The sequence below is a fragment of the Phoenix dactylifera genome, unplaced genomic scaffold (genome assembly GCF_009389715.1).
Source record: "Phoenix dactylifera cultivar Barhee BC4 unplaced genomic scaffold, palm_55x_up_171113_PBpolish2nd_filt_p 001623F, whole genome shotgun sequence".
Classification (NCBI taxonomy): Eukaryota; Viridiplantae; Streptophyta; class Magnoliopsida; order Arecales; family Arecaceae; genus Phoenix; species Phoenix dactylifera.
This window is the reverse complement of record NW_024068928.1, coordinates 35,385-47,302: the sequence shown is the minus strand read 5'-3', so window position 1 is coordinate 47,302 and position 11,918 is coordinate 35,385. Positions and strand designations below refer to the sequence as shown.

Here is an 11,918-nt window from a genome sequence, read left to right as displayed (position 1 = left end):
ATGCATGTGTTCCTTACCTTAATAGTTGCACAAACTCAATATGAAAATACATGTGCATTTGCTTAGAAAAGAAAGTAATAGAGTAATTCAAATGCAAAAACAAGTTTTTTTTTTTTTTTGACAAAATATTTTCCTCCCCCCAACTTAAACATTGCATTGTCCTCAATGTAATAGATACAAGAAAACTATATATGAGAGACAGTAGAGAAAATAATATTGAAGAGATGAGGAATACCTTGAGCTGTTGATATCCAGAAAAGAAGACCAACAAAATAAGAAGAAAACTCGAAATAAAAGAAAAAATTAATTCTAACTAATATACACATACTTTTGCCGTCATGCTCAGTTATAAGAAGGCTCCCTCAAGAAAAAGGAGTCCTCTTCATTTGCAAAATTCTCAAGAAAATGTTTTAACCTGTGTCCATTTACTTTAAAAATTCTACCATCCCGTGGATTCTCAATCTCAACCGCCCCATGTGGAAAAACAGTTTTTATAATATTAGGACCTGTCCATCTCGATCGCAACTTACCAAGAAACAGAAGTAAGCGGAAATCATATAAAAGAACTTTTTGCAAAGGTTCAAAAGATTTTTTCAAAATTGATTTATCATGTAAGATCTTCATTCATTTTTTGCAAATTTTAGCATTATCATAAGCATCTCTGTGAATCTCATTAAGCTCATTCAATTGTAATTTTCTAGCTAGACCGGCATCATGTAAATCAAAATTCAATTTTCTAATTGCCCAATACGATTTATGCTCTATTTCTATAGGTAGATGACATGCTTTTCCGTAGACTAGCCGGTAGGAAGACATGCCAAGAATGGTTTTGTATGTAGTACGATAAGCCCATAATGCATCTGATAGTTTCAAGGACCAATCTTTTCATGATGGATTTACCGTTTTCTCTAAAATACGCTTGATCTCTCTATTGGCTAACTCTACCTGACCACTAGTTTGCGGATGATATGGAGTAGCAACTCTATGGGTAACACCATACTTTTTCAATAAGGTCTCGAAAGGCTTATTACAAAAGTGTTTTCCACCGTCACTAATTATAACCTTAGGCATCCCAAATCGTGAAAAAATATTTTTTTTTAAAACTTCAGGACAGGTTTGTGATCATTGGTTTCACAAGCGATAGCTTCTACCTATTTGGACACATACTCGACACCAACTAAAATGTACTCATATCCATAAGACGGTGGGAATGGGCCCATAAAATCAAAGCCCCAACAATCGAAAATTTCGATAATAGTAATGGGTTGAAGAGGCATCATTTCGAGTTAGATTTCCAATACGTTGACATGGATCACATGTCCTGCAGAACTCGTAGGCATCTTTGAACATAGTAGGCCAATAGAAACCACATTGCAAGACCTTTGCAATAGTTTTCTTAGAGGCAAAGTGTCCACCACAAGCATCAATATGGCAGAAAGAGAGTACGCTTTGTATATCATGATCCGGTATGCATCGTCTAAAAATTTGGTCATTGCAATATTTAAACAAATAAGGTTCGTCATGGTAATAATTCCTTACTTCGCGCAAAAAATTTTTTCTATCTGTCGATCCCCAATGCTCCAGAATCTGGTTCATAACAAGAAAATTTACAATATCAGCATCCATGGCATAGTAGAGAGTGCAAACAACTGCTCTTCAGGGAATGAGTCCTTAAAAGATAACTGTGGCACCGAATCATGAAAAACTAGCCATGATAAATGGTCAACAACCACATTCTCTATTCCCTTTTTATCTTTGATAATGATTTCAAATTCTTGGAGTAGAAGTATCCATCGTATTAGGCGTGGTTTGGCCTCTTTCTTATCCAGCAAATATTTTAGTGCTGCATGGTCTGTGAAGATAACAATAGGAGCACTAAGGATATAGGAACGAAATTTGTCTAATGCAAATACTACTGTAAGCAATTTCTTTTCGATAGTGGTGTAATTCATTTGAGCATCATTTAAGATTTTGCTTGCATAGTAAATGACATACGGCTTATTATCCTTGCATTGTCCTAGGACAGCTCCTATCGCATAGTCGCTAGCATCGCACATGATCTCAAAAGGTAGTGACCAATCGGGTGGTCGCATAATGGGTATAGTGCTAAGCATAGACTTCAACTTTTCGAATGCATTTTGACAGGTTTCAGTCCAATTGAACGGTGTATCAAGGGATAAGAGATTACATAATGGTCGAGCTATGACACTAAAGTCCTTGATGAACCTCCTATAAAATCCGGCGTGACCCAAAAATTATCTAACATCTCTAACCGTCTTGGGTGCAGGTAGCTTAGCAATTAAATCGATCTTAGCTCTATCTACTTCCATGCCCTTCGATGAAACAATATGTCCTAGAACAATTCCCTTTGGCACCATGAAGTGGCATTTCTCCCAATTCAGTATCAAATTCTTTTTCATATATCGAGCTAAGACTGCTTGTAAATGTTACAGGCAATCATCAAATGAGTCGCCAAAAATGGAGAAGTCATCCATGAACACTTTCAAAAACTTCTCGTTCATTCTTCAAAAATACTGAGTATGCATCTTTGGAATGTTGCAGGTGCATTACACAATCCGAATGGCATCCGTCGGAAGGCAAAAAATGTGCCAAAAGAATAAGTGAAGGTAGTCTTCTCTTGATCTTCTGGTGAAATCTTAATTTGGTAATATCCCGAATAACCATCGAGAAAACAATAGAAATCATGCCCTGCAACTCTCTCCAACACTTGGTCTAGGAAGGGTAGGGGAAAGTGATCCTTTCTTGTGACCAAATTCAGCTTTCGGTAGTCGACACACATGTGCCAACTCGTCGGGATACGAGTTGGAACTTATTCACCTTGTTCATTTTCTATTACCGTCAAATCCGACTTCTTAGGAACGATTTGAGTAGGGCTTACCCACTTGCTGTCGGAAATTGGGTAAATAATACCCACGTCAAGCAACTTGAGGACTTCTACCTTAACCACATTTCTCATCGTAGGATTCAACCTTCATTGCATTTGCCTTGTGATTTTGGCATTATCCTCCAAATATATCCGGTGCATGCAAATTAAGGGGCTAATCCCTTTCAAGTCGGCAATAGACCACCCTAAGGCTCCTTTATGATTCTTTAGAACACCAAGTAATTTTTTTTCTTGGGTATGATCAAGTCCAGATGAGATGATTACAGGAGAAGTGTTCTCGGGTCCAAGAAAAGCATACTTAAGTTCCTTTGGTAAGGGTTTCAATTCGAGCTTGGGTGCTTGCTCATGGAATGATACTATTTTTGCTTCTCGAGGCGACAACCTCTCAAATTCTCCTACTTTAAGTTTCCACCCATTGACCATCTTGATATCCAAACTATCCACAATAGGTGTGACTAACAATTCATCATCATTGGTGCCATTAGGACACCAATCAATTAAGCTATCATCGGATGGGTCGTTAATTGATTCTGCTAACAAATATTCTTCCGCGATGGTTTCAACCCAATCAACCTCCTTACTTTCTTCGGGATCATTGGGTTGTTTGCACATATTAAAAATATTCAGTTCTAAAGTCATGTTACCAAAAGAAAGTTTCATAACGCGATTCCTACAATTAATCAATGCATTAGAAGTTGCAAGGAATGGACGTCCTAAAATGATCAGAATCTGAGACTGTGAGTTCAAAGCTGGATGTGTGTCCAATACGATAAAATCGACAGAAAAGTAGAACTTGTCTACTTGGACTAATACATCCTCGATAACCCCTCTCGGGATTTTAACTGACCTGTCAGCTAATTGCAAAGTGACAGAGGTTGGCTTCAACTCACCTAAACCAAGTTGCTCATATACAGAATATGGCAACAAATTCATACTCGCCCCTAAATCTAACAATGCTCGCTCTATCCTAAAGTCGCCTATGATGCATGAGATGGTTGGGTAACCTGGATCTTTATATTTAGGAAGAATGTTGTGCTGCAAAATAGCACTTACGTTTTCAGTTAAAAATGCCTTCTTCTTAACATTTAATCGGCGCTTGATAGTACACAAGTCCTTCAAAAATTTGGCATATGAGGGTACTTGTTTGATTGCATCAAGAAGAGGTATGTTGATCTTTACTTGCTTAAAAAGCTCAAGAATTTCAGAATTAGGTTCGAGCTTTTGCAACGGCTTTAACCGTTGTGGAAAAGGTGGAGAAAAAGGACATTCAACTTTCTCGGTGGAAGTTGGGACCTCAACTTCTTCTTTGTCCCTTTCATCGGCTTTGGGAACATCAGAATTAGAAGTGACTTGCGGTCTCAATGGGACGGTTTGATCATGATTTTTCCATTACGCAAAGTCATGATGCTCTTTGTATGTTCTGTATGCGAACTAGAAGGAGCCGTATTATTACTACCGTGCACTTGTGGGTTAGGTTGGGGTTGAGCTGGAAGCTTATGCTTCTCCTGAGTACTTAGGACGGTAGTCATCATTGACAATTAGTTCCTTATATCTTCAAAATTTCGAGTATTTTGAGCATTGATATTAGCTTGACCTTATAGAAAAGATTGTATAGATTGCAAGGTATCCTCGATATTCGGCTTCTGAGAGGGTGGTGATGCAAAGCAGGATGTGCAGGTGGAGGAGCTGAATGGTGCGACTGTTGAGGATGATCGTTTCTCCACCTAAAATTTGGATGATTCTTCCAACCAGGGTTATAGGTATTCGAGAATGGATAATTATAAGGCTTCTGGTAGGAGTTCATAACATTTGCTTGATCGTGCAAGACTTCCTTGAATGCCGGTATGGTGGGGCAATCTGTAGTGGTATGACCAGACATATCGTAGATACCACAACACTCGTTTCTAAGCTCTATAGTCTTGACAGGCTCAACCTTCCTAAGCTCAATTTCTTCTACCTTTCTAGTGAGGGCTGCCATTTTAGCATGAAGATCATCCTCAGTTCTGAGGTTGTAAAGGCCTCCCTGTACAGAGCTAGTAGGCTTAGGCAAAGACTTACTGTTTCTATCCCCATTATCCCAAAGTTGGGCAGTCTCAGCAAGGGAATCCAAATACTCCCATGCTTCATCAGGTTGTTTTTCTAAAAATCTACCATTGCACATGGTCTCTACAAACTGTTTCAACTGTGGAGATAAACCTTCATAAAAGAAGTTAATAATGTTAAATGTATGCCCTAGAAGCCAATTTTGGCTGATACATTATCAATTATGGGATATAATTTGTATTTGACTTTATTATTATTGAATAAATAAAAGGCATCTTTTTCATTCATATTGTTTATGTGTCTATGAATCGTCCAAGAATTAATAAGATGATGATGCATATTCTTAAGAGTTAAGAATTTGAGCCATGCATCATTGGTGATTAATTTCTGAATGCTCCTGATCGATGGATTATCACGAGGGCGGTGATCGATCCGATGAGATCAGTGCACACATTACTTTCCTTATGGATGGACGAAACTCAAGTCCACAGTGTGGCGACACTGAAGTAATAGTGCAGGTGCTTGTTAAGAACAAGGGTACTGAGCGTGACCAATACAAGCAGTCACTTGGATGTCTATCCACTCGTCAGTGACTTGCTTGATGTTGCAGTAGTGTAACTGGTCCTTTGACCTGTGGTGCTTCGGCCACTCACAGTGAGGTTATTGTAGTTTGACTGCACACATACATGGTCTCTAGCCATATGGGTCCATGCAGTGTAGATTGGCTGCAGTAGAGTCACTGTAGGAGTAGGGTATGCACCTATAAGGAATCTATCGACCTTGATAGATAAGGAGAGATCCTATGTGATTTATAAGACTGAGTTCGTAAGACCTCGGCCAGGGCAGATTGCACAGTAGAGAAAGAGTTCTCCGCTCTCGAACTTAAGTCGAATAAATCTTGACATATGACAGACGATGGGGTTTGACGAGTTGTCCATGACCTCCATCTTGTAGGGATCCACGATAGAAGGACTGTATCACATAATAACTGCACCTAGAGGTTCACCATTCTATTCTGCTGGGTAGCCACTACATGCTGCTAGGTGTCACTGGTGGATGGTGGGACTCATAGGGATTGTCTCGATGATCGATAAATCCTAATGAGTTGAGTTGGAATCGTTCCAACCCATTGAAAGAAATTTTCAATGATATTGTGATAGAGATCGCAATATATCTCACTATCAGTCAGAATAGAACCTATGGGGTCACACACACTAGAAGTATTGACCGATCCGATGGTTGAAAAAGTGATTATGAATCACGAGTAATCAATTCGATTGATAAGAAGTTGAAGAAGGAATGGAAATTGATTAATTGGACTAAAAACACGAATCCTACTTGGAGTAGGATTCCTAGAGTCCTAATTGGATTAGGACTGGGAGTCCTACTTGGATTAGGATTCCCACAATCCTACTTAGAATAGGATTTTGAATTCAATATGAATTCCTACTTAGAATAGGATTCCTAGAAGTCCTAATTGGATTAGGACTTCGGATTCAAATAAGAGTCCTAATTAGATTAGGACTAAAATTAAATATGTCCTAATTTGGATTAGGGTTTCTTAAGTCACAATTAATTATTAATCTAATAAATCAATAAGACTCCTAATTGGATTAGGATTGAAGAGTTCAATTGAGTCAAAATTGATTTAAGTTCTAATTGGATTAGGACTTACCTAGATTGGATCCAAATTGGTTCACCCTTGGGCTAAGCCTAATTGGATTAGGGCTTGACCACATTAGGGCATTCCAAATCCTACTTAATGTGGATTAGGGTTTGCCAAGAGGGCGGGGCTTGCGCCCCTCCCCTTTTGCTTCCTTGGTGCGGCATGAAGAGAGGGGGCCGGCGCCCCCTCTTAGGAAACTAGTCTAGGGCTCCTAAATTGTAGGAGCCCTAGATGGCTATAAAAGGAGGAGGCAAGGGCCGGCGCCCTAAGTGAATTGAATCCTCTCCCTTCCAAGCCGTGGCCTCCCTCTCCTCCTCCTTGGTTCAGCCGCAAGCAAAGGGAAGAAAAGAAGAAGCCATTGGCGGCCTCCTCCTCCTCTCTTCCTCCTTCCAACGCAGGGAAAAAGAAGTAGGCTGCAAGGGCTTTGATTCATCTTCAAGTTTCATTCTTCTTCTTCCTCCTTCCAAGCACAATCAAGGATTGATTGAAAGGGAGGAAATCAGCCATCAAAAAAGAAGTCTTTGCAAGGGAGCTAGCACCCCGAGAAGACAAGAGAGCTTTGATCGGATCTCTGCTTCGTGTGGATACCCGTAGAGGCCGGACGTGTGAACGGCTTCATACGAACCTTCATCCTAAAACCACGAACTCCAGTTTGCGGTGATCATCTACCCGCACAAGGTGAAGATCTGATCTTCTAATTAGATTAAAAGTTTTTTAATCCTTATCTATCTACGAACGGTTTTTGAAACACGTTCATGCGATGAACGTCGATCCCGCTTATGCCGATTCTGCTGCCATCTGATTTTGTTTTGAAATATCAGCGGCATGGGCGGGTTCCCAACAAATAATTCTCCAAGTTTCGAACCCGTGATGAGGGCATGAGAGAAGAAGGTCTTTAAATCTTTCCCAACATTCATAAAATGTTTCATTATCTTTTTGTTGGAAATTGCTGATATGTCTTTTCAAAAATTTGGTCCTTTGTGCGGGAAAGAACTTCTTCAAAAATTCTCTCTGCATATCTTGCCAAATTCTTATTGATCTAGGTCGCAAGGAGTTTAGCTATGTTTTGGCCTTATCCTGTAGAGAGAAAGGGAACAACGTCAGCTTGAGGACATCCTCGGTGACGTGAGGCACTCTAAATGTAATGCTCAATTCTTCAAAATCCTTTAAATGAACATACGGACTTTCAGGACTCTAACCCATGAAACTTGGGCAGCAATTGGATTACCTCTGGTTTGATTTCAAAATGTCCTACATTATCAGAAAAAATTATGCATGAAGGCTGACTAGTCCTAGTCGGTTGTAGGTATTGTCTTAGAGTCATAACATGGGGTTCACGTTCTCGATCGTGGTGACTCCTTGCTTCTTCATTTAAATCAGCCATCTCACAAGGTGTGAGATACTGCGAAGGAATTTCAGGGATGTGTCCTAAGGGATGATCTAAAGTTGTACGACTTAATCGACCGGTGTCGTCCCTATTCCACTTTAGCATGCAAAATATTTCTCTTTCCTTTTTTTTTTAAAAAAAATACAAGTACCACCGAAAGATATCTAAAACGATACCCTAATATAGTAAAACAAAAATCTATTCACAATCAAACATGCATCAAAACATTACACCTCAATTTCTAATGTTTTTCTTAAATTTCTAGACAGCTCCTAACTGATTTGAAGAGGATACCTAAGCCTCCAATCCGGTCTAGTAACCTAGTCGATCAGATAAGCTCCCAGGTAAGTGGAGGGGTCATGGTGCATTTAGCAAAAGTCCCACTTAACACCCACTTTCCTCGAACAGAGACTGTATCCCTTAGAGGGACAAAGCTTGCCTAGACATCGACTGGGCCATAGAGCAAAATTGGTGCAACTTTCGGTGGTCTTCGTCCTATTGAGCTCGAATGTCCTTAGGGGCCAATGTCTAGTCGATTTTATTTAAGCTTAGGATATTTATGCATTGGGGTAATTTTTGGGCTAAGGACGAGTGATGAAATTCCGACCTTATCTTTTTTAATGGGTTCAGCCCTTAGAATATTTTATGCTGATGCCTTATACTATATGCAACACTCAAAAGATTTTTTTTTAATGTTTTATGACATGACATTAAATTATGTTGAATAGTTGATCAAGCAAAGTATTTATTTATTTTTTATTAGTTTAAATTTGAAATTTGAATTCTGAAATTTAAAATTTGAAATTTTGAGTTCTTTCCTCTTTTTTTTTTTATTTTGAATGATCACCCTTGATCTTTTCTTAAAGTTTTTTTATCAATTTTCAATTAGCAACAAGGGTTAATAAGATATGCTAAAAAATTAAAATTCTGATTCTAAAGAAAAATTTAAACACAGAAAATTTCAAACAGAAAGCAGCAAGGTTTCATATTAATCTAATGATCTTAAAAGTCTCAGAATGTCAATCAGACCATTCAGATTATCGAAAAATGCGTCTTGCACCAGCCGACCAAATTTGAGTCCAGTCATACGGCGAATATCTATGATATCAGAGTTTGATGCAGACTGTGCAGGGAATAAAAATAGTAGTAAAGATTTATTTTTTTTCGAAAGAAAAAGACTAACTACTAAAGTACTAATTAAATCTAAAATTATACTAATAAATCAGCCGTTCTCCGCCAACGGCGCCAAAAACTTGATGTGTTCGCAAAAATGCTTTTGTGAAACTAATCTCCCAGTATAGGAGAATCGTACAAGTAGTAAATTCTCGAAAGTCTGAGGTCAATTCCTCAGGGAGCGGTCTATGAATTATCAGTGTAATTTAAGATGGTTTTTTAGAAGTTTAGAGAAACTAATTAATAAATTAAGTTCGATAATATGGAGATGGCTAGGGATCCGGAATCCTCCCTTACTTTCAACAAATAAACTCGACGATTCTCGATTAAGGATCGAATAGATAAAATAGTTTTAATCATGGAATATATCGATTGAATACATGAACTCAATGTCTAAGCATTCATCGTGCTAGTTATGTCTACAACAAATCAAATATCAGAGCGATCCATGCATCAATAAATTTAAAACATAATTAATTTATCTAATAAATAAATATGCGAGAATCAGAATATATAAAAAGATGTAAATCAATTAAAACCAAAGTTCAGAGTTTACTTCATGAAAGCAATAAGCCAGGGGTCTTCCATCACCCTTGACCAAAGGAATTAGCCTCCCATTACAAGCACCAGCATCTTTCCCTTTTCTTTTTTCTCTTTTCTTTTTGGAGAACAGAACATGCTCTGCTTCTCTCTTTTTTTTTCAATGGCCCAGGCTCTGTTTCCTTTTCAAATGAGAGAGCTCAACCCCCCTCCCCTCTTTGTGTGGGAACAAGAACAATCATGAGAGAGGAGCCGAAGAACATCTCCCCCCATTTGAACAATGAAACATCTCCCCCCATTTATACAATGAAACATCTCTCCCCATTTCAAAATAGAACTTCCTCACCACTCAAAACCCCAAAAAAAAAAAATTTCAAACTAAGGATGCTGGAAGAAGGAGATCGTCTGGGATGCGCATCTCGGCTGGCCGCAGGATACCCGAACGCGGGATCCGGGAGGGGATCGGATGCGGTTCCATCTAGATGGGGAGATACGAAAGAAGCTGGAAGGAGGCAAATGGGGTGTGGGGATCGTTGTGAATCATCTCCGAAAGCTGGAAACGCGGAAGGGAGTTGATAGCGGAAGAAGCAGGGATTCGGACGAACGAGTGAAGCTGGGACGATCGCGAATCCGAAAGACTAGGGGAGGCTGAGAGGCACTGGGCGTGGAGGATGCTAGGATTCGGATGATTGAAGGAATCTACCACGGGATCTTTGGCATGTGTCGTGGGAAGGAGCTGATAGCGGAAGATTGTGGATGCTGCTATGAACCTCACGAACGGCTGGGAGGCGCGTGAGGCGGGCGGAGGAAGAGCAGATCATGGATCCGGGAGGTGATCGCGGGATGCTGGAGATGGAATTGAATGAGAGCTGCGGCAGCTGGGGTGCTAATCCGCTCTGTGAACGCGGACGGAAGGCTGGGACGATCACGAATCCGGAAGTAGGAAGCAGGGGACTCGGGGGATTCCTGAGTACGTGGCCCAATTGAGAAGGATCGGGATCTCTTCCATGCAAGCGGACGTGGGGGATTGGACATAGACGGCTGCATTGTGATCTTCTTCAAATGGCCGCACGGGATTAGATAGGAAGGAAGCTGGGCATGCTGCTGATTTCTTTCTTTATTTTGAATTACAATGCAGAATTCCAATGCACTCAAGGGACTGTGACAAGTAGACAAGTGTTGCTCGGGTGCAAGTGTGTTTGACCAGGTTCAATTCTGCTCCAGTGTAATCAGGCTTGAAGTAATGAATCATACCAAACTCTACCAAATGCATATTTAAACTCTGATTTACGTTAATCTATGCCAAATAAAAATATAAAACTAATGTAGTACTTTTATCATTATTTGTTAGCAATAATATTAATTTAAGCAGCGTGTAGATCGCACTTTTGTTCTCTTATCAATAGTGTGCTAGAGTCAATTCATTGTAAATTGAGGGTTGACTCTAGAGATAGCTTAGAATGAAATTTTCTGTAATTGCATGTGAGCTTTTAAGGATTGTTTCAAGACTTTTTTGGAGTTGTATTTCTTAGTGTAGAGCTTCAGATAAATGATCTTTATTAGAGACTTACTGAAGGCTTTTTTCTTAGCTTTCTGAAATCAATCAAGCATACTTAAGGCAATAGATTAGTGATCCTTTTACTCAATTGTTTTGCATCATCAAAATCAGCCCTTTGAGTTCCAAAAGAGAATAGTGTAAACAGTGATAACATCTTTTAGTCCTGAGTGTAAACATGCAAAATTTAGATTGTAGTATAAGCAAGAATAATATCTGAGTTTATATTTGCAAAATTTAGAGAGTAGTTTAAACAAGGGGTAATATTTTTTGAAACTGAGTTTATAGCACTCTTATACTTGATTGAATTTATTTTTACCATAAGGTTGTCTTTATAAGTAATTCTCCCCCTTTTTGATGTACATATAGAACTTTTAAAAGAAGATTTCAAATTGCTATTTTTAGAGATTTTATATTTACTTGCTCGCTTCTCTTACTTCCATAGTAGTTCATATACTATGTCTTTATACTTATGACTTTGCTCTTGTTTTTATTTATTCTTCTAATGCTTGAACTTTTCTCCCCCTTTTTGTCATGATCAATAAGGAGGGAACTTAAGAGAGAAACATTTCACAACAAGATAAACATTTGACAAATACTTAAATATTCAAGCTAAAATATCCACAGTGAAGCACATCACAAAAATGGA

General features: G+C 39.0%; 1 non-coding gene across 1 annotated transcript; it reads left to right on the top strand.

Annotated features, from left to right (window-relative positions):
• The first annotated feature begins 7,476 nt into the window (after positions 1 to 7,476).
• On the top strand, positions 7,477 to 7,585 carry LOC113461209. Its single transcript, XR_003383331.1, has one exon. It is a non-coding gene; the product is annotated as a small nucleolar RNA R71 (small nucleolar RNA).
• Positions 7,586 to 11,918: the final 4,333 nt, after the last annotated feature.